The 25,333-nt window shown below is 37.7% G+C and overlaps 1 non-coding gene across 1 annotated transcript; it reads left to right on the forward strand.

The window, feature by feature from the left end:
- Positions 1-1,125: 1,125 nt before the first annotated feature.
- On the forward strand, positions 1,126-1,230 carry LOC133774723 (U6 spliceosomal RNA). Its single transcript, XR_009868123.1, has one exon. It is a non-coding gene; the product is annotated as a U6 spliceosomal RNA (small nuclear RNA).
- The last annotated feature ends 24,103 nt before the right edge of the window (positions 1,231-25,333 follow it).

Consider the following 25,333-nt stretch of genomic DNA (forward strand, 5'->3'; position numbering starts at 1 on the left):
AGGATGAAACTAAGAAATCTTTTTCCTGGGATGAGTCAGCAAAAACAAAGAGGTATGCAGGGAGGCCATAGGCATCCCTTTACAGTTCACTTCTTCCCTTGAGTAAGTAAAGTAATAGACTCAAATATCTATTGATGGCAAGATCACAACAGACATGCTTATTGTGGGCAATGCATGTTGACAGGAAGAATGTAATTTAAAAGCTTGAAGTTATCTGGTATATTGAGCATGCCAGATCTTCATTAGGGAATTACTGCCAGTTTCAGTCTCTCTCCCTTTAACTCTCTCACTCTCTTAAGAAGGATGTGGAAAACGAATTTAAAGGAGAGCACCAGAAATGACCAGGAAGAGCAATGAACTTAAAGAAGTTGGGTTTATATGTCTAGAGACAGATAAAATTTTATAACTGCATCCAATAAGTAATGAAATATTCCCTATGTACTTTATCTCAACATGCATAAAAGCAAAAGAGCTACTGTTGAGACAAAATAATTAGGTTAGACATACATAAGGACTTTTAGAGAGTGAAAATTGTTAGTGTTGAATGGATTGAAACGTGTACAATCTTCAATGTAGCAAATGAGTAATAATTAAAATTATCCCCTTTTGAAGTAATGTAAAGAGTTGCAGGGGCCAGTGCTGTGGTGGAATAGGTTAAACCTTCATGTGAGGCAACGGCATCCCACGTAGGCGTAGGTTCTAGTACCGGCTGCTCCTCTTCCCATCCCATAGCTCTCTGCTATGCCCTGGGAAAGCAGTGGAAGATGGCCCAAGCACTTAGGCCCCTGCACCCACATGAGAGACCTGGAAGAAGCTCCTGGCTCTCGACTTCAGATCAACGCAGCCCTGACGGTTTCAGCCATTTGGGAAGTGAACCAGCAGGTGGAAGACCTTTCTCTTTGTCTCTCCCTCTCTCTGTCTGTAACTCTACCTCTCAAGTAAATAAATAAAATCTTAAAAAAAAGAAGAGTTTCAATAGTCACAGGTAATAGACGTGTATAAAATTGTAGTTGGGGAATTGTCCAGATTTGGAATTCAGGCTGACAATATTTAGAAATTATTTCTGTCAAAATATATCTGGATTTCAATAAAAAATACTAACATCAATGAATTGCTTGTAAGAATGTCATATCTCTGGCAGCACATATACTGAAACAGGAATGATACAGAGAAGATTATCATGCCTTGGGCAAGGGTGAAATGCAAATTTGTAAACCATTCCATTTAAAAAACCCAGAATTTTGTATCTGAGAAGTTTCAGGTAGGATGGCACCCAAGTGCCTCCTCAGGGGGTCTCTGAGCTCTGCACAATGCAGGGTCACTGGGCTTGCTTTGCAAACCTTCTTTTGAAATTTTGATTTGTATTAGCATTTCATTGGTGCAATTCTAAGAAGACAGCTATATTTCCTTCCCTCCCCTTTTCCCTCCTTCAATTCTCCTCCTTCCTTCCTTTTTTTTTTTTATTTTTACAAAGACATAACTTCAATCCACTGTATAATCACAGGTTTAATGTGCCACTAACCATAATAATCAATAAGTAAAAAGAAAGACCACACTTACACAGAAGTATAAACAAGGACTAAAAATAACAATCAAACCACAAGATGTCAGTTTCATTACTATACATTGTTTTGTAATCTGTTAACTGCCACAATTCAGATAATAAGTATGATATTTGTCTTTTGGGGACTGGCTTGCTTCACTAAGCATAATGGTCTCCAGTTGCAAACCTTCTTTGGCCAAGAAATCCAACCTCTGCTAATGCTCTTTGAAGCTTCTAGAAACATATGGAGTCTACAAATGATAATGCACAACTTGTCCTGTCCTTGCCAACTCACCCCTATTCCACCAAATCCAGTTCTTCTATTGCCCAATTTCTTTCCATACTTTGCAAAATCTGGTTTCAGAATTTGTTCCCGAGTTTGGGACCCACTGCAAGTGTTGATGTGGTATTCTGACTTCTAATTACCAATTACCTTCTTGCTTTTTCCTACATGAATCTTGGCTACTCTCAAGATCCTTCTGACTTGGCCCTCTGCTAATGTCACTCTGCAACAAGAAGGCTTGACGAGTGGAACATTATATTTCATTAATGTGCAGAGCTAGAGCCACTAATTATATAATCATGTTATATATTTATAAAATATTTATTTGTGTCATTTTAAAATATTAAAATTGCTAGGAATTTGCCAAATTATATACAGATGTTTTTAGGGTCAGATTAATCTCATGTGGACCTCAACCTTCCTGGTTCTGAATATATTGAGAGAAGCAGGAAATTGCAAATATGGAAGGAGCCACTCAGCACAGCCCAAGGCGCCAGTCCCAGACCCTGCAGGTTCCAGAGACCTTCACTCTGTCAGGTCCCAAGCCTTTTAGCAGGACTGTGGAGAAGGTCTGGCCAGAGTACTCCTGCCCAGCCTATGAGGAATATTTCATTTTAGCAACTGTACAGTCTTACCCTCAACTCAGGCCAGTGTTGTCTTTGTGTGACAGCAAACATTGGTCAGATAAAGGCAGAGACATCCAAGTATAAATACAGATACTCATTCTAGGGGCTAGGAAGCTAGACTGGGTAATTAGAGATCTTTAAAATGTTCATAGGCAGATGAATTCCAGAAACCAAAATGACAGACTGTTGGCTTTATTTCACATACTAATATTTTAGTGCAATGTTTCATAATTGCTTACTCTATTATGATAGGGTCAGAAAGAATTATAAACAAACGTAAGGAATCAGAGGCATGGCATAAGGGTAATTCAATTTTGTTAAGATTCCTGGATGAGTTTTAAAACTAATATCTGTTTGGTTAAACCAAAAAATGATAAGCCTGAAATTATATCATTTAAAAATCTTCTATAGAAAGAACCCAGGTAAAAGTGTAAGTATAGGATAGCTATCAAACTGAAATAAGGGAATATTTCATAGCCCAAATACCATTTTAGTTCTAAATTCATACTGGAGTACTTTTTTAAACATTTACACAGAATTGCAGCATTATACTTTGGCATGGCATAGAATAATATTAAATGAAAAAGTAGGATTATGATATATTATTATAAATGGTGAAATATTTCTGTTTGGCTTGTGTGTGTGGAGAGTACATGCATGTGTGTGTGGAGAGTATATGCATGTGTGTGTGTATGTGTGTGCGTGTGTTGAGAGAGTGAGAGAAACAGGGAAGGAGACATGAGAAAATACTGATAGAAAATATTCAAAGATTTATTGTTGTTTTCCCTGTAAACTGAGACTATGGGTGAAAAAAAAATTTATAACAACTAACATGTACTCCTTTTATAATCAGGATTTTTTTAACCATTCCATCCATTTTTCAAGTTTTATGACCAAACACAAGACAAAAAAGAAAAAACACAATTAAGTAACTCCTTATTTTCTCTATTCTATGTTGAACAAAGCAAACAGGATTAACTCATGAAGTTAAAAGTCATTTTTAAAACTTAATTATCTATATACAGCATAACAACCTTTAGTTCTCTTATTATATTGAAAAAATTTCAATTTGTATTAAGGCCAATGGCAAATGTTAAGTCTACCTATTTTAAATCCACTTTTGATACTAAATTCCTCAAAACAAAATAACAAAATCTCTTCAGCTGTGTTCCAGGCCAGTAAGTTCAGGGTTAGGTGGGGCCAAGCAGATTCATTTCTAGTTTGTACATACTGGCATAAACCAAAGTCTCCACACAGAGTTCTAGAAAATTGAAAAATTTAACCTATGTTTAGAATTCTGACTTCAACAAGTATATGGTCTATTTTTAAAACCAGAGCATTTTGTCTAGATATATTTCCATGGTTGGAATGTATTTTGGAAGCACATGATACAGAGTGACAAGAACCACCTCAATTTTATTGTTGGTGATGATGTTCACTAATGTTCCAGTGGGAGAGTGGGAGATGGTTATAACTGGCATTGTTTTATAGAACAGAATTGTCCACATGAGACACATTTTTGAAATCTAATGTATATTCAGCCCAGCATAATGTATATAAAAATCTGTTCTGCTTCAGAATATGACCAAAAATTATAATTGGTGAAAAAAATCATGAAATAAGTAGAGGATTAAGCTCTAAAATGGAATAATTTATATATGAAGAAGTATCAAATAAAGGCAATTATTTTTGAACTAGCAAAATCAGATGAGAACTCATTGAAAATACAGCATAAGTTTGGACCATGTTAGATGATGATTATGATGCTGGTGATGATGATATTGGAATGAACTGACATATATTTAAGAAAATAATTATTCTTTACACAGGGTATCTCATGTAGTCTCAAAGAATCTTATAAAGTAGAAACATTTTTAATAATGAGTAAACAAACTGAGTAAGAAACATTAAGTTACTTACCAAGTAGGATTCCAACCCCAGTGTTTTCAAATTTCTATTCTGATTTCCTGACTTGATTCTAACAATTAGATATGCTTGGATAGCAACACCCAAGATGATTATCACACACACACACACAAACACACACACACATATAGACTTTTCACAATCCAGTTTCCTGCTTACATGCACCATTCTCCATCCATTTGTTAGGACCTTGCTAGTTCCCCATGGGTGCACTCAGACCAAACTGTTGTTCAATGCTGAGTCACACCAAGAGTTTTAAAATGGTCAAAGAAAAATATGATTGAGTATCAGAATAACCTAGGAACTTGTTGAAACTATAGATGGATAGACTACTTATTTCTAAATATTTAATATCTAAAGGGGGTGTTTGGTTTGTGAAAATATAATTCTCACATTAAGTTGTTGGAACAGCATTTGAAATCAATTCCTTGTGCCTTGTACATGGATGAGTTGTTTCAAAACTTAGCTAACTACTGACAAATTCTCTTCTCAGGTCACCAGCATCTATGAGGCTATTCTGTCACTCATTTAACAAGCGGAATTTAATCAAGACAAACTCCGAGTCACCCACTGTGCAAAATATTGAAATTTAAAAAGTGAGAGAAACTTTTCCTGCTTTTAAAATGCGCATTGCTTACAGAAAGATAGAAAGCCAAAAAAAAAAAAAAAAAAGCAGTTATCAGAATTAGTGTATGCTTATGGTTCAGTGAGATCATGTGACAAGGGCATTCCAAACTCTAGACTTCTATCATTTTCTTTCTTTTTTTATTTGACAGATAGAGTTAGAGAGAGAGAGAGAGACAGAAAGAAAGGTCTTCCTTCCATTGGTTCACCTCCAAATGGCCACTATGGCCGAAGCTACGCCGATCCGAAGTCAGGAGCCAGGTGCTTCTTCCTGGTCTCCCACAGGGGTACAGGCGCCCAAGGACTTGGGCCATCCTCCACTGCCTTCCTGGGCCACAGCAGAGAGCTGGACTGGAAGAGGAGCAATTGGGACTAGAACCTGGCGCCCATATGGGATGCTGGCACTGCAAGGCAGAGGAGGATTAACCAAGTGAGCCACGGCGCTGGCCCCAACTTCTATCATTTTCTTTAGCTCTTCTTTTGGGGGGCTTCTTCAGATGCAAGCTACTGGAGATTTTATCTGTATCATTTACATTTTAATATTCATAGCAGTGACAATGAAGCAAACATTAGTGATTTTAAAGATAAAGAAAAGTGTGACTCGGAGATTTAAAAAATTTTCCAAGGATGTCCATTTAAGTAAAATAAAGAAAATTAGAAACACACATGTATTTCCCAAAGTCTAAAAGTTTACCCATATATTTTGCAAACTGCATGCTATTTGAAGGGTGTTTAACTCAGAAAAAGAGTAGTATAATCCTTCCTTTGCACAAGGAAATATTTTAATTTCGAGCTCTTTGCTGGATTCCAAAAAGTAACACATCAGGTCACTTTGGAGTTTCCATCTTGCTTGGTGAATAACAAGTTATTTCACAGTAGCTGTAACAACTCACAGCCATTCACAGCCCTCTTCATTTCATCAGCTCATATTTGCTTTGGCTCCTGCTATGATCAAGACAAAACTCATGTTCCTTTCTCAGGAAACTATTTTGTTTTATTTTGGTAGAACCTGTGCCCATATTCTTGGCAAACTACTGTTTGTGAAGCATTTTATGGTGGCTCAAGAAAAATATATTGCATATTAAAAAACTGAACCAAAATTCATAATTTCAAATGATCCTCACTCTAGAATGTAACATATTTGATGTAATGTGAATGAATCTTGTTGATCAATATTAAGGTTAAAACCATTATGATTTGATTTAATCTCTCAACCAGGATCCACTTTGAAAACATTTAGAAGTTCCAAGTATTAAATAAGTGATCATATATTTAAAATCAGCATGATTATACAGCTGCATTATATAGCTTTATCAGAGAAGTTTTTTATATTTTCTTTTTATATTCCTTTTTTGTTTATTGATATATAGATTTCATGAAGTTCATAGATAAAATTCCAAAAATACAATACTTTCCTCCCCCACTCCTTCCTCTCTTTTTTTTTTGTGATAACACACTTAATTTACTTTGTCATTGCAAGCTCCATTCTCCTCTATGCAAAGAGCTCTACAAGGAAAAGATAGACCACTGCTCTGCAGGGGTGTAAGGGTGTAGACAAGGGTTACAGACAACAATCAAATCACAAATCACAAGATGCCAGTTTAGCTATCAGAGCAAATTTAAAATAACACACTACCATTCCGAGTGAGCATTTCATTCCCGAGTGAGCTCTGCATCACTGAGCAAGATCTTAGGGTTTAGACTTGGAATTCAGACATCTGTTACCAGGTTTCATGAGGTACAGAAAGAAGACAGTGCTAAAAGGGTTTTTTGTTTTTGTTTTTGTTTTTAGTTTTCATTGCTATTATGATCATTACTGAAAGTTTTTATCATTTACTTATTTTTATTTATTTGAAAGGCAGAGAGAGAGAAAGAGGGGAAGAAAGAGAGATCTTCCATTCTCTGGCTCATTCCCTAAATGCCTCCCATAGCTAGTGCTGAGACAGGCTGAAGTCAGGAGCCCAGAACTCCATGTGGGTCTCCCAAGTAGGTGGCAAGGACTGAAGCACTTGAGTCATCACCTATTGCCTTCTGGAGTATGCATTCGCAGGAAGCTAGAAGTAAAGCAGAGCAGGGCCTCAAACCCAAGCACTCCATGTGGAAGGCACACATCTCCATTAGAGTCCCAGCCACTGTGCCAACTGCCTGCCCCTAATTGTTTAAATAGAAATGTTGAGCTACACAGGAACCATAAAGTGAGCGTTGTGTGTGCTTGTGTGTGTATGCTTTTCAATTCTCTACTTGCCATTTGTCATTTTTTTTCACCCTATAGTAAGTTTTCCCTTTTTGTTCTATTGTTCCCTGGAATCAAGTAGTGAAAATACCCACTGTTGGCTCTAATATCTAAATCAAATTAAAAGAAATATATGTAAAGAGATAATTAGAAACCATTTGTTTATCAGTTGTATTAATGCATGTATTAATTTTTAAAATGTAGTCCCAACATAGACAATTTTCCTAGAAATTTGAAGCATTCTGAAGTCTTACAAAATATGCCAAAAGAAAAAATAAAATGGTACTTGTACACAGTAAGTCTTAGCAAACTATTTCTCAAAATTAATCCCCCAGGTCATGGTAAAAAAGACTTTCAATATTGCATTTATCAAACATGAAGTGTTTATTTTCATATTCCTGGTAGATTCATTCACTACTAAAAAATCCTACTTCAAGTACATTTTGCTTTCCTTTGTTCCAGAGACCTAGGCATGAATTTTCTCCACTAGTTGTGTATAATTTCCCAAATGGCTTTATTCATTTTATCTGATAATAAAGTAATGAAATCCCATCCTTATCTAGAGCAACCATACCACTAATTTATTTTTAGGAATTTGAAATACAAATATTTTTAAATACAAAAAATCATGGCTAGAGCTGCTAGGAGTTAAGATATGAGCCTGTTCTGGGAACACTGAAACTTGAGATAGAGATATGCCAAAGCATAAAAACTGTCACATAGAATAATCACAAACAATTACCCAAAGCATGATGAAAACGTTTCTATCAGGAGTGAGAAATCAGAAGGCTTCATGGAGAAGTTAGTATTTAATTAAAAACCATTATTTGAGAGAAAATAAGGTATGGAAAAAACTGATGAGAGTTGAGGTTTGTGGTCCAACAGGAAATAAAAGCAAAACAAAAATATTAACTTAGGAGGTCAAGGTATTCATCCCCTCATGGTGTTCTGTACCTGCTGCTGCTTGGGATTTGTCACTGTACACAGGGATCTTTTCTATATGTCTTTCACCCTGGGGAGAAGAAGTCCATGGATTGCTCAGGCATAAAGACCATTATGATCTCCTTTATATCTCTTATATTATCAATTTTACTCTTGCACAATTTCTGTAATCTAGCATAATCTAGTATTCACAAAGTTATTTATGTTACCAGATGAAAAACTGACTGAATTAATGAGTGAATTAGTATTTCAATCCAACTTCAATCCAATATTCAATTCTTAATGAAATGTAAGGAAGTCATGGTAACAAGGACAAAAAGGAAGGTTGCAGTGATAATGGAAGGAGGAAGAAATGAGTACTTAGTCACTGAAGGATTTAGAGTAAAAAAATTAAAATTAATGAACTATGCTTTGGGAAGAAAATAAACTGGCTATATCAAGAAAACTGTACTGAAGTGGATTTGACTGGAGGAGGAAGTTCAATTTCAAAGCCTAAATATGAATTTTAGTGAGAATCAAGTAAATAGTCTTATTGTGAACAGCACCAATCTAACTGACTTGCAGAAATAGTTCTAATGCTGGCTTCCTTTGCCTTGCAGAAACTAAAGCTCTGCTCCTTGCTAACTTGACTTTCCTGGGGTAAAACCAATGAGAACATGGCATAGCCATAAGCTAAATGTCTCATCCTCCTACTGATATTCGGGATGGAAATTGTCTACTCCTGGGACAGATTTTTCCTTCGGACAAAAGTGTCTATCTGTATCCACCCCAGCTGTTTCCCGTTACCAGCCTGCCTGATTACTCATCTTCCTGAGTCCCTGATGCCCACTTCAGTATCCTGACAAGACTGGTTTCTTGGTTCAGTAATCCAACCTAGGCAGTTGGGGCCTTGCTTCTATAGTCTGCTACCTGCCAGACCAATTCTTCAGAAAATCTTGGTGCTGTTAGTTTCATCCCTGCATCAGCCTTTCTAATAATATAGGATTCAGGCACCTAGGTGATAATAATGAATGCTGCCAACACAATGCACTTGAATTGAACCCTGAGTGTCTTCTAGAAACAACAGGTCATAACGAATCTAATTATTTGGAAAATTGATTGTCCTGGTTTTCTTCTTCTCTTTAATTAAAAACTTTCCTAGGCCATTTGGAATGGCCATCTCTTATGACAGGTATAATGAAGCTCAGCAACAGATTAAACACAAGGCATCAGAGTTCCCTGAATCAGAAATTAATCTAAGATTTTTAGCTTGTCCAGTCTAGAAAAATAACACTTTTACAGAAGTTAGAAAATAACATCTGGTGTAAGGGGAGGCACTAAGAGTAAGATTTTATAACCTTGAGACACCAGTAAAACAAAAAGCTGGGTCCAGCTGTCAAAGAATATCTACAGCATAGAAGAATCTAGCTTAAAGCCACATTAAAAAAAAAAAAAATTTAGACACAGCGAGACAGAGAAAAAAACGGACAAAAGATTTTTTTTTTCCATCCTGTACTTCACTCCTCAAATGTCCACAATGGCCAAGGATAGGTCAACCTGGAGCAAGGGCCAGGACTGAAATCCGGGTCTCTCATGTGGGTGGAAGTCAATTAGCTGACTCACCACCTCCCTGGGTCTGCGTTAGCAGGAAGTCAGAAAAAGGAGCCAGAACTGGGAATTAAACCCGAGCACTCTGATGTGGCATGCAGGCATCTTAAGTGCTAAGCTAACCAACCATTCTTACATATCTCAAACTAAATAATAAAGATGCATATATTTAATTTATTTGTATGGATGATACTTGAATAGATAATATAACAAAAGGTAAAAGTTGTCAAAGAAATAAAGTAGACTTGGAAAACCTTGATCAAGCTTTGGGTAAAGGTTGGAGAAGGAGGGGTTAAATGGAGGCTAAGAAAGTATGTCACAAGGAATACATTAACTATATCAAATTCCTCAGACAGGTACATGCTAAAGATTAGCTCGATGATTCCCAGAGCTCAGAGCTGATCTTTGTGGAAACATGTTCAGGAATGCTGGGCATGAAAGCCAGGCTGAGGGAGGTGCTGTTTGAAGGCCAGCCAGATGGAGTAGGGAGAATGAACAGGTTTTACAAACCGTGGTACTGAATAAGAAGAAAAGGATAAAACGTGAAGAGGAGTTGTTTCAGGATAAAGCTCTTCTTCCTTAAAAAGGGAAAAGCTTGAACCAGTTTGTAGGTGAAGAGAAACTAGCAGACAAGGAATGATGGAACACACTGAGAAAACAGGAAAAAGCCCCACAGAAGTGGGAAGCAGAGGTTTGTAATTGTCTTTTCAAGGACGACAACAAATCAAAAACAGACACTAAGAACCAGAGTTTTAAGAAATTAGAAGTTTGTGTGTGTGTGTGTGTGTGAGGGAGAGAGAGAGGGAAAGAGAGAGAGGGAGGGGGAGGAAGAGAAGGGAAGGAGGAGAAGGAAACACTCAGATCAGATACCAATGAACTAGAGGATTATTAAAAGACCACTGTTTTACCAGTCTGAACAGTCAGAACGATTAGTCAGCGTCCAGAACTACATTTTGGATATTCCACCACGTAAAATGATAAAATAACAGGCATCTTTAAGCCAAAATGAAACCAAGAAATCTATTATCATGAATTTAGAGCACAATTGTGCTTTCATGTTTACCTTTGTCAAGGAGTCTAATAAAAATTTGTTGCTGAATAAGCTGGTAAAATATAAACATGAATAGATCTTTTAATAGATGAGTAATTATAACTACTCACATACTTATGAATGGCTCATATCTTTCTCATTACTTCATTACTTTCTTTTCTTTTTTTTTTTTTTTAAGGGAAAGGGTTTATTGGGGAACACCCAACAGACAGGAGTGAAGGGGCGGCGAAGGAAAAAGAGGAGACTGTAAGAGAGAGAGACAGAGGGAGAAGAGAGACAGAGGAGGAGAGAAGCCCAGAGAGCAGGGAGTAGAGCCAAGAGAGCACGTGTTCAGGAACAGGCCCTTTTAAAACTTTGCCTGAGGGCGGGCAGGGAAGCAGGAGCAGCGAATCCCATTAGGATGGGGGTGGAGCCTGGCTCAGGTAGCTGGGCCATGCGGCCACCTGGCTAAGACTGCGCCAGTTTCCTAACATTCCCCCCTTTTGTTTTTTATAAAGCAGGATTTGCATGGGATTATATTAGTCCCAAAAGTCCAGGAGGGGTAGAGGGATGATGATCTGTCTTTAGAGCTACTTCCTGCTGACACAGGGCAACGAGGTACTCTTCGCTGGCATGGGGTGATGTCTCAAGTCGCTGTCTCCTGGGTGGGGAGCCGAGTAAATCCTTGTAGCAGCATTTGGTGGACTGCCTGGTTGTTGAAAGTCTTTGTTCGTTCCATTATCACCTGCTGTAAACACTTAAACAGACACTGTAGTATAAGAGACAGGGTGAAAATAGTAACCAATGATCCTAAGAGTAGCATTAACCAAGTAATGAGAGGATTTTATAGAGGAGAGGAAGTGGGGGGAGGTCTCTGGACCCTTGTGGGGACAGTTTGATGGATGTGGTTTAAAGCTGATTCCAGCCAAGAATGGGAGAAAAGCCACTTTCTAATACATGGAACGCCAAATCCCCGATATTTAAACTAAGGTGAGCTGTAAAACTGAAGTTGCCAGTAATATATGAGTCACCTTCTCAATGGACTGCACCTGAATTTTATTCATGGGTCCCTCATTCCCTTAAGAGCACTACATTCTGAATTAATGAGGTGCCTAGACTGGAAATCCAGGAAGAGAAAAATGCCTTTCTTCTTGCCTTTTCTACAACCACTACCTAAGAAATTCAGGTTTACTTCACAGCTGTTGGTACAAAGTGGTGCTGAGCTTTTGAAGCCTGCTTACCCGGGTTCAAGTGTATAAATTAGTGGATCAAATATATGTTAAGTGACCACATACAAATTTACTGTCATACACATATTTTATCTTTTCATAAAATAATTTGAGAAGTGTTCTTAAGGTACTTGATAAGGATATTTTGAAAAAAAGAGAAGGTAATCCTCATTTCTGACATTAAGAACTCAAGTTGGAAAGAAATATACATATTTTGGGCTAAAATGTCATCAGGATAAGAGGACAACAATACTCTCATTTACCCGGAAAGGTAGCTGTTATCTTATTTCACATACGAAAACAACGAGGCTCAAAACAAGAGTAATCTGTTTAAGCTTTATGTCACTGGTAAGAAGTCGAACACGTTGGCCCTTCAATGATCCCTCACTGCTCATGTGGTACGAATATATCCTGAAGAGGTAGAGGAAATTAGAGAGATAATGGGTGTTCATAGCGGGTGTTCCCTTTCATCTTCTCTGTGACATTCCCTGCCTAAAGAGTTTTAGGTTACCTGCTTTATGGAATTCACACCACGCCACAAATCCCTACGCTTGTGTAAGTGTATGAGACTCCAGGCAAACAACTCTCCCATCACAGTTTCAATGCCAGACAACTAGTTTGCAAAAAATGACTCCCTATATCCATGATTCTGCTTCTTTTTTACTATGAGCCCATCTAAAAGATAGTTTTTCATCACTGCCAATAGTCACAGCCAGTAAGATCTTGCTCTAGGAAGCATTATGTAACTATATGGCAGTGTAAACCAATCCCCATCACATTTAAAATGCCATTGCCATATGGACTATAAATACAGTATGGAAGATGGGAGAGGAACATCACCTATAGCAATGAAAAATGATAATGAAATGTGATTAATGGAGTTTTTTTTTTTTATTTTAAAGATTTATTTATTTACTTGAGAGGCAGAGTTACAGAGAGAAGGAATGACAGAGAGGCTAGTTCACTCCCCAAATGGCTTCAAAGACTAGAGCTGGTCCAGGCCACAGCCAGGGGCCAGGAGCTTCTTCCAGGTCTGCTGTGTGGGTGCAGGGGCCCAAGCACTGGGCCATTGTCTACTGCTTTCCCAGGCTATAGCAGAGAGCTAGAACAGAAAAGGAGCAGCCAGGACTCAATCCAGCACCCATTTGGGATGTTGGCACCTCAGGTAGAGGCTTAACCTACTTCTCCACAGCACCAGCACTGATTAATGAAATTTAAGGTCCAGTTCTCACTGTGAGACCATGAACAAATTACTTAGCTTCTCAGAGCTTAAACTTGTCATGATTTTATGAATTAAAAAGAAATGACAACATAATGCATACAATATGCTGCAAACTGCCTGGGTCATAGTATGTACTTAAAAATGTCTATTAAAACCAAGAGGAACATACTTTTGGTAACAAGCTAAGCCATATATAAATCGGCTGTATAATGGAAGTGTCACATTATTGGAACAAAATTTCTCTATTGGAGTTGGGGGAAGGACTGAGAGCAGGCTTTTTGACATTGGCAGATACCTCTTTTTTTTTTTTTTTTTTTTTTTTTTTTTTTTTTGACAGGCAGAGTGGACAGTGAGAGAGAGAGAGAGAGAGACAGAGAGAAAGGTCTTCCTTCCGTTGGTTCACCCCCCAAGTGGCCGCTATTGCCAGTGCATTGCTGCCTGCGCACTGCGCCGATCTGAAGCCAGGAGCCAGGTGCTTCTCCTGGTCTCCCATGTGGGTGCAGGGCCCAAGGACTTGAGCCATCCTCCACTGCACTCCCGGGCCACAGCAGAGAGCTGGCCTGGAAGAGGGGCAACCGGGACAGAATCTGGCGCCCCGACTGGGACTAGAACCCGGTGTGCCGGCGCCACAGGTGGAGGATTAGCCCATTGAGCCGTGGCACCGGCCGGCAGATACCTCTTAAACAAATAAAATACCTACTTAGTTGCTACCAGAAACTCACAAATTGGCAAAGTTGATTTTAAAAAAAATAACATCTTGTTTGTTCCCATGACTTACCTTGCAATTCTGATATTTCACCTCCCCTTGCCCCCTGGCATACGTTACATCCGTTTCAGTTTATGTTTGTTATCTGTACCAACTCTCCTAGCCTGACTGCCTTGCTTACTAGCTGTCTTCAGCCTCCAGTTTGGCATGAATCTCTGTCCTGCAGGCTATACGGTGCTCACACATCACTTCTTTCCAGACCGGCTGCTTCCTACGATTCGTGCCTTAATGACTGCTTCATTCTGCACCTTTGACCAAGCCTCCAGGGCTGGTCCCTCCTCTTCTGCCGTGCCCATACCCATGTTGACCCATTTATTTTGGTTTTGACACTGAGGATTCCTAACTGTCTCTGCTCATGTTGCTCCTCAGATTCCTTGTCAATAGCAGAACTTGCAATGCTGAATTTCCATTCAGTTCCTTGTAGCCTGAGCACATTATTCTAAGCGTTTGTTCCAGAATGTATAGATTGACCACTCCACTGCCCAATCTTCCAGTATCAACAGACTTTTCATGTACAGAGGCCCCATTGTGGCCTGGAAATTACCAAAATAATTTCTACTTGGCTATCCCCCAGGTCAGAGGTTTTGGCAAAGAAACAATGACCATCTTGAGGGAGAGGGAACTCTCAGGATCAGAATGAGAAGCTGTGTGTGGTCAGTTAACAACCTTTTTGGATAATGTTTTTCATTGTCTCACTTAGAGATTTTACCCTACTAATAAACAAGTTTGTCTAGGAGACAGGTAGAGTAAGCACAGGTTTTAAAATCCATTTGTATTCTAAAACTTATTCAAAAGAGACACTGACATCTACCTTGAAGGGTTAATGTGAACTGCATTACTTTTCTGGGGCAGATATAGCAAATTACCACAAATCGAGTAACTTAAAAAAACAATATTTTTTTCCTCACAGTTCCAGAGGCTGAAATCCTAAATAAACGGTTAGTTCCTCCTGGAGGTTCTGAAGGTTAAACCATCCCATGCCTCACTCCTAGCTTGCAGTGGCTGTTGGCAATCCTTGATGTGCCTTGATTTATAAGTGATCATTGCTCCAATATCTGCCCTTCTCATTACATGGCATTCATCTTGTATGCCAGTATTACTCTGTTTCCCTGTTTGCTATTAAAATAAGGACACCAGTTACTGAACTAGGGCCCACCCTAACCCAGTATGACTTCATCTTAACTTGAATACATCTTCAGGGGGCCAGCGCTGTGGCACAGGAAGTTTAGCCCTGACCTGCAGGGCCAGCGTCCCATATTGGAGCTGGTTTGAGTCCCGGCTATTCCACTTCCCATTCAGCTCCCTGATAATGCACCTGGGAAAGCAGCAGACTTGGGTCACTGCACCCATGTGGGAGATCCAAAAGAAACTCTTGGTTCCTGGCTTCAGATTGGTTCAGCTACAGCCATTTGCAGACATTTAGGGAGTGAACCAGCAGATCAAAGGCCTCTCTCTCTATCTTTCTCTTTCTCTCTCTCCCTGTAACTCTTTCAAATAAATAAATCTTAAAAAAAATACATCTTCAAGGGCCTTATTTCCAAATAAAGTCACAAGCTGAAGTTCTGGGTAGATGTTAATGGGGGTGGGGGGCAGAAACAGTATTCCATTCAACGTGAATATTAGGTGTAAATATTAGGTGTAAAATCCCTAGCAAATGGCTGGTACATAATCAGGGCTTAGTAAGTAGTAATTATTGGCATTTGTGGCTTACAAATTTGGCTAGTTAGCTTGGAGTAATGTGAGAGGGGGCTGAACACGAAGAGAAAGCTTGTGGCAGCGCACCACAGCCAGGTCAGTATATCTTTTTCACTGTTTTTTTCCCCCAACCTCAGAGAATATAAGGTCAATGCCCAATGCAAGTATATTCAGCCTGAAATCAGTTTGCTCTAGTTTCTTGTAAGCCATATTAGCATCCCTGAACTATAGGCAGGGAATTAGAATTCCTTACTGCCTTAAACTAGATTCTATTCCCAACTGTACTATGCACTAATAGTAGATTGTCTCATTGTTCAATAGTAAAGGGAGGATCCATAACTGCTTCCAATGAAGCTGTGATTTTTTTGTTTAATTGTGTACTTTTCTCTGGTCTTTTTGGGCCCAATGGCTGCTACTGCTGTTCCTTTCATAAATTTTATCTAAGGCTAAAGTTAAGACTATGGCATCTGTTGGATGGGGATTTCAAGGGAAAGAATACCCTTTTCCCAGATAGTTAGCTGGGAAATAGGGATCAGAACTTGAAGATGTGGAGAATCCCTCTAGCAAGACCTTTCTGTTCCAACTCTTGGGAATGCTGCCGTTCTCTCTCTCAAATTTGTTCCCCAATTCCTTCAAATCAGCCATTACTTCTTCAAATGTTGGAAATCTATTAACTGGATATTCCAGTTCAAAATTCAGCCTAAATTATTTTTGATGTCCAATGGATATTATTCAGCCTTAATAAAGAAGGAAGTCCTGCCATGTTACAGCATAGATCAGTGAGGAGGATGTTATGCTAAGTGAGTATCTCAGGCACAAAAGGACAGGTACTGCGTAATTCCATGTGTGTGAGGTATGGAAAACAGTCATACCCATAGAACTAGAGAAGAGAATGGTGACTCCCAGTGACGGGGGGAGAAGCTGCTTTTCTGCTGCATAAAGTTTTAGCTATGCAAGAGAAATAAGTTCTAGAAATCTACTGTACACTTCTTAGCATTCAATTCATTTGAAAATTTAAGAGTTGGTTGGGACAGATGTTGTGGTGCAATGGGTCAAGCCATTGTTTGTGATGCAATTCTAACAGCTATGCTGGAGTGTCAGTTCCAGTCCAGGCTGTTTCACTTCTGAGCCAGCTACCTGTTAATGTACCAGCGAAGGCTTCAGGAAATGGTTCAGGTACTTGGGCCCCTCCCACTCACATGAGAGTGGAATTCCTGACTCCTGGCTTTGACATGGTCCTACCCTAGCTTTTGCAGTTAATTGGGGAGTGAAACATCACATGAAACATCTCTCTCTCTTTCTCTGTCATTCTGCCTTGCAAATAAATTAATCTTTTAAAAAGTGATCCTGCCCCACCATGTTTACAGTAGCACTCCGCTCTACCATATTTATAGCAGCACTGTTCACAGTAGCCAAAATATGGAATCAATCAAGGTGTCCATCATCAGATGAATGCATAAAGAAAATGTGATACACACATATAGTGGAATATAGTGGAATATAATTTAGCCATAAAAAATGAAATTCTATCATTTACAGGACAGTGATTGGAACTGGAAGACATTATGTTGAGTGAAATAAGCCAGACACAGAAAGACAAATATGACATCTTCTCCCTTATAGTGGGATCTAACATTAAAAAAGAAAGAAAAGGAATAAATGTCTTTGTGTATCAGTTTTGCTGCAAATACAGTGTTTTGTCAAACTATACCAAATCTTTGTTAAAGAAATCAGTAGGAATTATACACTACTATAATTTTAATGATTTTGTGAGTATCATTGTTTACAGCAGTTAATGACACAGGTACTGGGGTTCCTGTCACCCACATGGGTGACCTGGACTGTTCTAGCTGTTAGGGACATTTGAGGATTTAACCAGCAGATGGAAGATCTCTTTCTCTCCCTCTGTCTCTGTCATTTAGCCTTTCAAGTAAATAAAATTTCAAAAATTATAGAGATAAGTATTTTATGCTTTTAGAAAATGTTCTGTAAAAATAGACCCCAAATGATTGAGAGCTAACTATGGAAAATGAAGAAAAATCATTGTCTTACTTTATACATTCCTTGTTGTTTTGTATACTCCAAACCAAACAGATAATTTAAAATGGGTGCTCTACTTTCCTACTTTAGTATTACATTTTATTATATTTATAATCATGCATAATGTACTACAAGACAGTGGAGGTCAGCTGGTAACTCTGAGAAATTTATCCTACACTATTCTTTTCAGTAATCAAGCCATAATATGAGAAAAACAACAACTGTGCATCTGAACCATGTTGGTTTACCATTCTGTACATTTGTTGATTTAACTTTTTCTTTTCTTTGTCTTGAATTTTTCTGTGATGTGATGTTTGTAGTCTACTTTGAAGGACTGAGTAAGAAATAGTTTCAGGAAACACAATATACTTATTAAAACAATGTCACAAAAAACACTGTTTAACACATTGGACTCTACTCTCTTTCTGAGGACAAGCCACAGAAGCATTTATATTTATCCAGATTCAGTATCGAGAATTGTTTTACTCTTCTGAGTATTTTGTCCTCAATTGTGTGGATACTTTGCGATAGTTAACCAACCAGGATTTTATGTTTTGTGGTTTGGCCAGAAATCTCACAAAGTCTGTTACCTATCACAAGAAAAGAGACAATGTCCTGGCAACATATGTTTGGTCTGTTAATCGTGCCCTTGGTTTCATCCTATTTTTCTCACCTTCATTCCCTAAATTCTTAGCCTACCTTTTATCCCCTCCTCCTCCCTGTGTCTTATTTGTATGAATCTTCATAAATATCTTTTAGAATAAGGCAAAACAAAAGGAGAAATGTTTAAATGAACGAAATTTATTGACACATGTATTGGTTTAAAGAAATCCTAGTTGAATTAGGCCTAGTCAAATTTAAATTATCTATGATTTCTAACATGGGTATTTTTAAAGAGAGACAATTTATGCACTTTTCCGAATATTTGTGAAATTCTACTCAGAGTGTAGATATATTTTGTCATTTAAAGAAGAAATGAGATTTAAAAAGCAAAGCAATGTCATTAAAAAAGATACTTAAGCTCTAATTTTGCAAGCCCATATAAACATTTAATTGGAAGAATACATAGGACCAGCATCTGCACCTACAAATTTAGAGATATGAATATTAGATACACTCTAACCAAATCTGGCAATTTTTGATCCAAAAGTAATCAAACTATGTGATTCTAAGAACATGAAATGTGTATGTTCTGGGTGACAGTGGGGGCTGTAAAACATTTTCATAAAATAGTTTGTGCTGTTTGACATAAAAAACTGTTCCCAGAAGTCACCAGGATTTAAACAACTTATAAATTATTTAAAATGATGTAAACAGAACAACCCAAGAATAATCACATAAATTATCTAATTTGTCTTATTAATTTTTCCAGATATCAATTCATGGAAAGTAACAACTCTAAAATACAATGTTATATCTGTAATAAAAGTACAAGTTTAAATTTAAATATCCCTGACTTTAAATGCAAATCCAGGGCTTTTCAAGATCCCATGTATACAGACAGCAACCCTTCTCCCTACAAGCCAGAACCCAAGTGCCACACTCCTTTGACATCTCCCACATTTTACTCACCATGTAAAATAGCACAAGTTGATCCTAGAAACATAATATACTCTTCATTTCTATAATATCTGCTGAAATTCTTCAAATAGTTCTCTGTTATTATAAATATGCAACTTCCTTTTCCTGTTTAAGAGCCTTACATAATTTGACCTATCCATCTTGCTTCAGACTACTGTCTCTTACTCTTCTCTTCACTTCCCTCTCTTTTCCAACAACATTGGCCCTCTTTGTTTCTTCCATGCCACCAAGTTTATTCTTCCCTAAGAACCCTGGTTCTACCCACACTCTCTGAAGGTAGCAATACCATGATCCCAGTTTTCACTCAACTGACTCCTACTTGTTACTCAGATCTCAGCTAATCATCACCTCCAACAGCAAACTCCTCCCAACTCAACAACCCATGTGTATGTCTTGACAGCTATTAACATGTTGCCCACTTTAATTATTTGCATTGAGTACATCACTATCTGAATATTAGTTACTTGATTATTTACTTTATCTATTTATTGTCCATCTGTGACTCCACCTCCCCAAAAGCGTGCAAATTCCAGAGGCCTTTTATAGTGAATTTTTAAACTGTGTGCTTGCATGTCACATACGTGGTAATAAGCATATATGAGTATTTGTTGAATAAAAGAATGAAGACATTAAAAAATGAATATTTTAGTCCCTTCTCCCTGAGAACATGTTGTAGAAATAAAGCACATAATCTAATGCCATGCCATTCTATACTGGTCTTTACTTCATCATTCCCACTACCCTCAGCTTTTACAATGCCCACTTCAGGTTGATCCCACAAGTCCAGTCTACTCCCACTAACACATGGCCTTCTCTTCTTCAGAGTCCATGATCCAGAAGCTCAGTATAATTTGGCTCCATTGATGAAGCCACTCAATGTCTCAGTAAGAAAACAACATAAATTTCCAAGGACAAGTAGTAAATTTAGCTCTGGGATATCTTCCTGTATCTAGAGTCTTATTTTATATCACCATAAAAATAAAAGAGGACTCAATTTTTGGACATTCACACATTTTCATTCTATGGGAGAACAAACCAAAGAGTCACTTGTTCCATATTATTGTACTATTAAGATAATCCTAGGGCTGGCGCTGTGGCATAGTGGGTTAAAGCCCTGGCCTGAAGCGCCAGCATCCCATATGGGCGCTGGTTCTAGTCCTGGCTGCTCCTCTTCTGATCCAGCTCTTTGCTATGGCCTGGGAGGGCAGTAGAGGATGGCCCAAATCCTTGGGCCCCTGCACCCACATGAGAGACCCAGAGGAAGCTCCTGGCTCCTAGCTTGGATCGGTGCAGCTCCAGCTGCAGCTCCGGCCATCTGGGGAGTGAACCAGCAGATAGAAGACCTCTCTCTCTGTCTCTCCCTCTCTCTGTAACTCTGATAAATAAAAAAACTCATATAAATAAAATAAATCTTTAAAAAAATATAATCCTTCCCCTAAAGAAAATCAGTTATCTAACTGGATCTTTGTACCTAGAGCCAAAGATTACCTTCTTTAGTCACTCATGCTTTTTGTTTGAAAGAGAAAGACAGACATAGAATGATTTTCCACCCATGAGTTCAACTCTCAAATGCCCACACAACCAGGGCTGTGCCAGGCTACCTAGCCAAGAGCCAAGAACTCAATGCAGGTTTCCAACAAGGGTAACAGGGGCCCAAGTGCTTGAGCCATAACTGTTGTTTCCCAGAGTGGGGATTATCAAGAAGCTGGAATCTGAAATGGAGCCAGGATTCAAATCCAGGCACAAGGCTAAGGGATGTTGGCATTCCAAGCAGCATCTAAACTGCTGTGCCAAACTGAGTCACCTGTTTTGAGTTCTTGATAGATTTTAAAAACCGAGAAGAAACTAAATAGGAACTGGCATAGAAACATGGTAACTGTGCTAGGCCATCAAAATCAAACTCTAGATGTGATAAAATTTAAGTAAGTTTTTAGAGAAATACAGTAGAAGAGGGAACTATGAGACTTATTGTAATGTATACTTAATTCCTTTGACAGCAAATACATAATTTGTTGCAGTTTCATTGGGTTTTCAACTATCATACAATATTAAAGTAAATGAGTCTTGAATGAGGTATTTTAGGAAATAAATTGGACTAAATTGGACTAAATTTAAATTTAGTTTAATTAGATATGATGGTATTCATTTACTAATGATCATATCTATGACAGGGACGGTCTCTTTCATCTTGTCCTGTGGTATTTTATATATAGGATGGATGACATAAATTCTTGGATAGAAGTATAAATTTAGTACTTAATGCCAAATCAAAAGTTATGGAATACTGGAAGACAAACTTCAATCTTAGAGATAGTAAATACTAATATCAATGCTTTCTCAAACTTAAATCTTATTATGTTTTATAGTTTTTAAAAGTAATTCATATTTTCCAAACTATTTCATTTAAGTCCCACTAAATTCTATAAGTGAAGATTTTATTATGTGTAACTTATAGCCCATTGAAAATTGACTGATAGGATGAAGATATATAAATTTAAGCTTCATATTCCAGTTTATCATATACCTCCTAGGCATACCCAATCAGCAATATAGATTACAGAGAATCAAATTTGTACATGACTGGCTTCATATCTGGGTCTGAAGAGGGAGACAGATGGTTAAATAGTTTCAGTTAAATGTAGTAAGTGCTGAGGTGGAGGTTATTATACCAATTAATTGTTAAATGAGAAATTGAGCACATATCTGGATCATCCCTAAGACATTATACAAATAAACTATATTGTATACTACTTAGTCATCTATTTTTATTCAAACACTAATAGAGTCTATATTCCGAAAAACAAATGAACTCATAGGAAAAAGGCTTTCTTGTTTAAATAAGATTTAATATTAAAAATTAATAGGATGATTGGAACTTTCCTCATATGAGGACTTAATCCTAATGGAGATTAAAGGATCAGGAAGAGCCTAGAGGGAATGAGGCTTGAAGCCCTGTGGGGGAAAGTACACCAGCCTAACTAGAGGAAAGAAAAAAGTAAAAGGGATGGTACAGACACAGTTCTGTCTCTCCACTAATCTTACAAAGGCGTGCGAGACAATAGAATAGGTGCCATTTTGGACATACGTAACAGCTGCGCCAGCTCAGGACTGTGCCCGCCCTCAGCCAAACAGAAAAACCTGACTCTGGTGGGGAGTAATAACAGGAGACTAAGATCTAGTGAATGTGTGGAGCTTATGAACTGGGACTGTGAAAAAAAAAAAAAAAACAACTGAGGGTGTGTGGGAGAACTCACGGTGTGGCTTTCAATAGGAGTCAAGGTAGGGTCACCAAGATCTTGGTTCGCTCAAGACTGAAGTGCTTGGCAGAACTGGATTTCTAGTGCTAAATCCCAGAAACTCCCTGGTCAAATTTTGAATTTAGTAAACTTAAATTTAGTTTAAGAAGCCTATAAGTTTGTCATTTCAAGAACCATTTTCACTTAGGCTCAAGCATATCGGTTTAGATCTATTTATCTCTAGATTGAGTTGGATTATAAAGATCAACAAGGAAGAGGAAGTTAAATAATAACATGACCTTATTTTTGGAAAGCATTTTAGGTTTATGCAAACTGATCTCAATCTTCACAAATTCCCCATATGAGCTTCATTAAGACTGACAAGAACAGGGATCTTTATTTCTGTTCTACAGACAAAGAAACATATTCAGAGATAAGAAAGTTGGTCAATTATTTATAAAATTAATAAATTCTTGGAAAAAGTTCAAAACTCAAGACTATGCAAAGGTCTCACCTCTGGTGGTCAAAAATAGCCTGATTATATAATAACCTCATTCACCAGTCAGAACCATTGTTCATGACTCTTACTATATTAAGGCTGTACTTAAAGGGTAGTAAATCAAGAAGAGGACAAAAGTGATTACAATATCAAAGTCAAGTGGAAATGTGTATGTGTTAAGAACTCTCTTGGGGCCAGCATTGCAACGTAGCTGGTAAAGCCACTGCCTGCAGTACTGGCATCCCATATGGGTACCAGTTCACGTCCTAACTGCTCCACTTCTGATCCAGCTCTCTGCTATGGCCTGGGAAAGCAGTAGAAGATGACCCAAGTCCTTGGGCCCCACACCCACGTAGGAAACCTGGAAGAAGCTCCTGGCTTCTGGCTTCGAATAGGCGCAGCTCTGGCCATTGTGGCCATCTGGGGAGTGAATAAGTGGATGGAAGAACTCTCCCTCTCTCCCTCTCTCCCTCTCTCCCTCTCTCCCTCTCTCCCTCTCTCCCTCTCTCCCTCTCTCCCTCTCTCCCTCTCTCTATCTCTGTAATTCTGCCTTTCAAACAAATATATAAATCTTAAAAAAAAAAAAAACACTCTTAACCACTGACGGGCAATTTAATTAAAGGATTTGTGCACTCCTAACTTCTCTGAAGTGCTTAACTTTACAACTATCTGACTGTCCTCATTGCTGTGTTGCAACTATACTGAATATCAGACGTTGCTTGGGAAATCACAAAGCACTATATGGACATACTGATTGGTTTATGGTTATTTTTAAATTTGTGTTTATCAGGTCAAGATTCCTAGCATCTGGTGTCTGATCACTCTTAAGCTGAAGTAAAAATTCCAGTTACATTTCCACCTGTGGATAGGTGAATCAGATATTATTCTGCCCTCAGCGATTGTAATGTCATGTTGTACTCATTCCAGTGCTTGCAGGGCACAATGTGCAATCATTTCTCCTGCCTTAGTGATCTCTAAAGTTTATTTTGGGAAGACCAAACACATACACTTCTTTGGTATTTCCCACTATAAATTTTGGTCATAAAAATTTCACATTATAAATTTTACCATACAGAAGTTAACATTAATGGATGAATTTTTAAGAATTAAAAATAAAATACCTCAAGCTAATTCTTTCATACATTTAAATTCTTTTTAATTTCTGGTTGTATCTGCATAATGATTTATGGTTAGAAAAGAAACTGTCGAGGTTTACTTAATAATTTCCATTGCTCTCACCTCTGCTATATTTAGAATCAATCTATATAACTGGATGCTCAGTAGTTCAGTAGCTTAGAGAAATTATCAAAAACCCTGACCCTAAGCAGACAAACCATCCTAATTAATTTGGTTTTTTTTTTTTTTGGAGATTTAAAAGTATTTATTAGAATCAAGGACCTCCAGCCAGAGTGGCATGAAGGGGGGCTTCCAAGAGGTGAAAACCCCCATTCTAATTAATTTGTCCCCGCTTGCTGAGGAATGTTTTTTCTCTTATAAATATATAGTAAAAGTATTTGTAATTATGAAAGTATTAATATAAATAAGGGCATGTATTATTTTTATTCAAATGATTTTTACTTCAAAAATTTACCACATATAAAATGATACATATTTTGGAGTACTATGTGATGTTTTCATACATATATACATTGTGTAATATACAATTAGGGTAATTATATTTATCTCTTCAAACACAATATTTTATAAAATTTATTTTTAAAATTAAAAATAAATATGTTGTTTGAAGACTTCATCAATTTCCTGGAAACTGATAAAATCAAGGCCAACGGTTTATTTAAATAACTGAGCAGCAGCTTGCATTCATTCAGTATATATGGCAAAATGCTAGAGGAACACACAAAAATTAGGCTTCCTTTCTAGAATATGGTAGGTGTTGCTGGGAGCCAGCTTCACAGGTAGTAAGTATATTTCTAAACAACCTTGTGCATATAGGTATAGTTATATGACTAGCTCATGCCAATAAAATATGAGAAGAATAATATGTGTTAGTTTGAGCTGGAATTTTTAAAGTAGAAAAGCCTTCCTTACTCCATCTCATTTCTTCTGTTAGGATCTAGTGTGTGATAAAACCAAAGATGGAAAATTTTGAGTTCCTGAAACACTCTCTTGAAGGCCATCACTAATTAGTAAAAGCTCCAATAGACTAATCCAATTTCATAATTGATAAATAAATTTCTATTGTTTTAAGTCATTGAAACTTTGAGTTTTATTTTTCCAATGGCTGTCATTGCCATACTTGAATACTCTAGG

The sequence above is a fragment of the Lepus europaeus genome, chromosome 15 (genome assembly GCF_033115175.1).
Source record: "Lepus europaeus isolate LE1 chromosome 15, mLepTim1.pri, whole genome shotgun sequence".
NCBI lineage: Eukaryota > Metazoa > Chordata > Mammalia > Lagomorpha > Leporidae > Lepus > Lepus europaeus.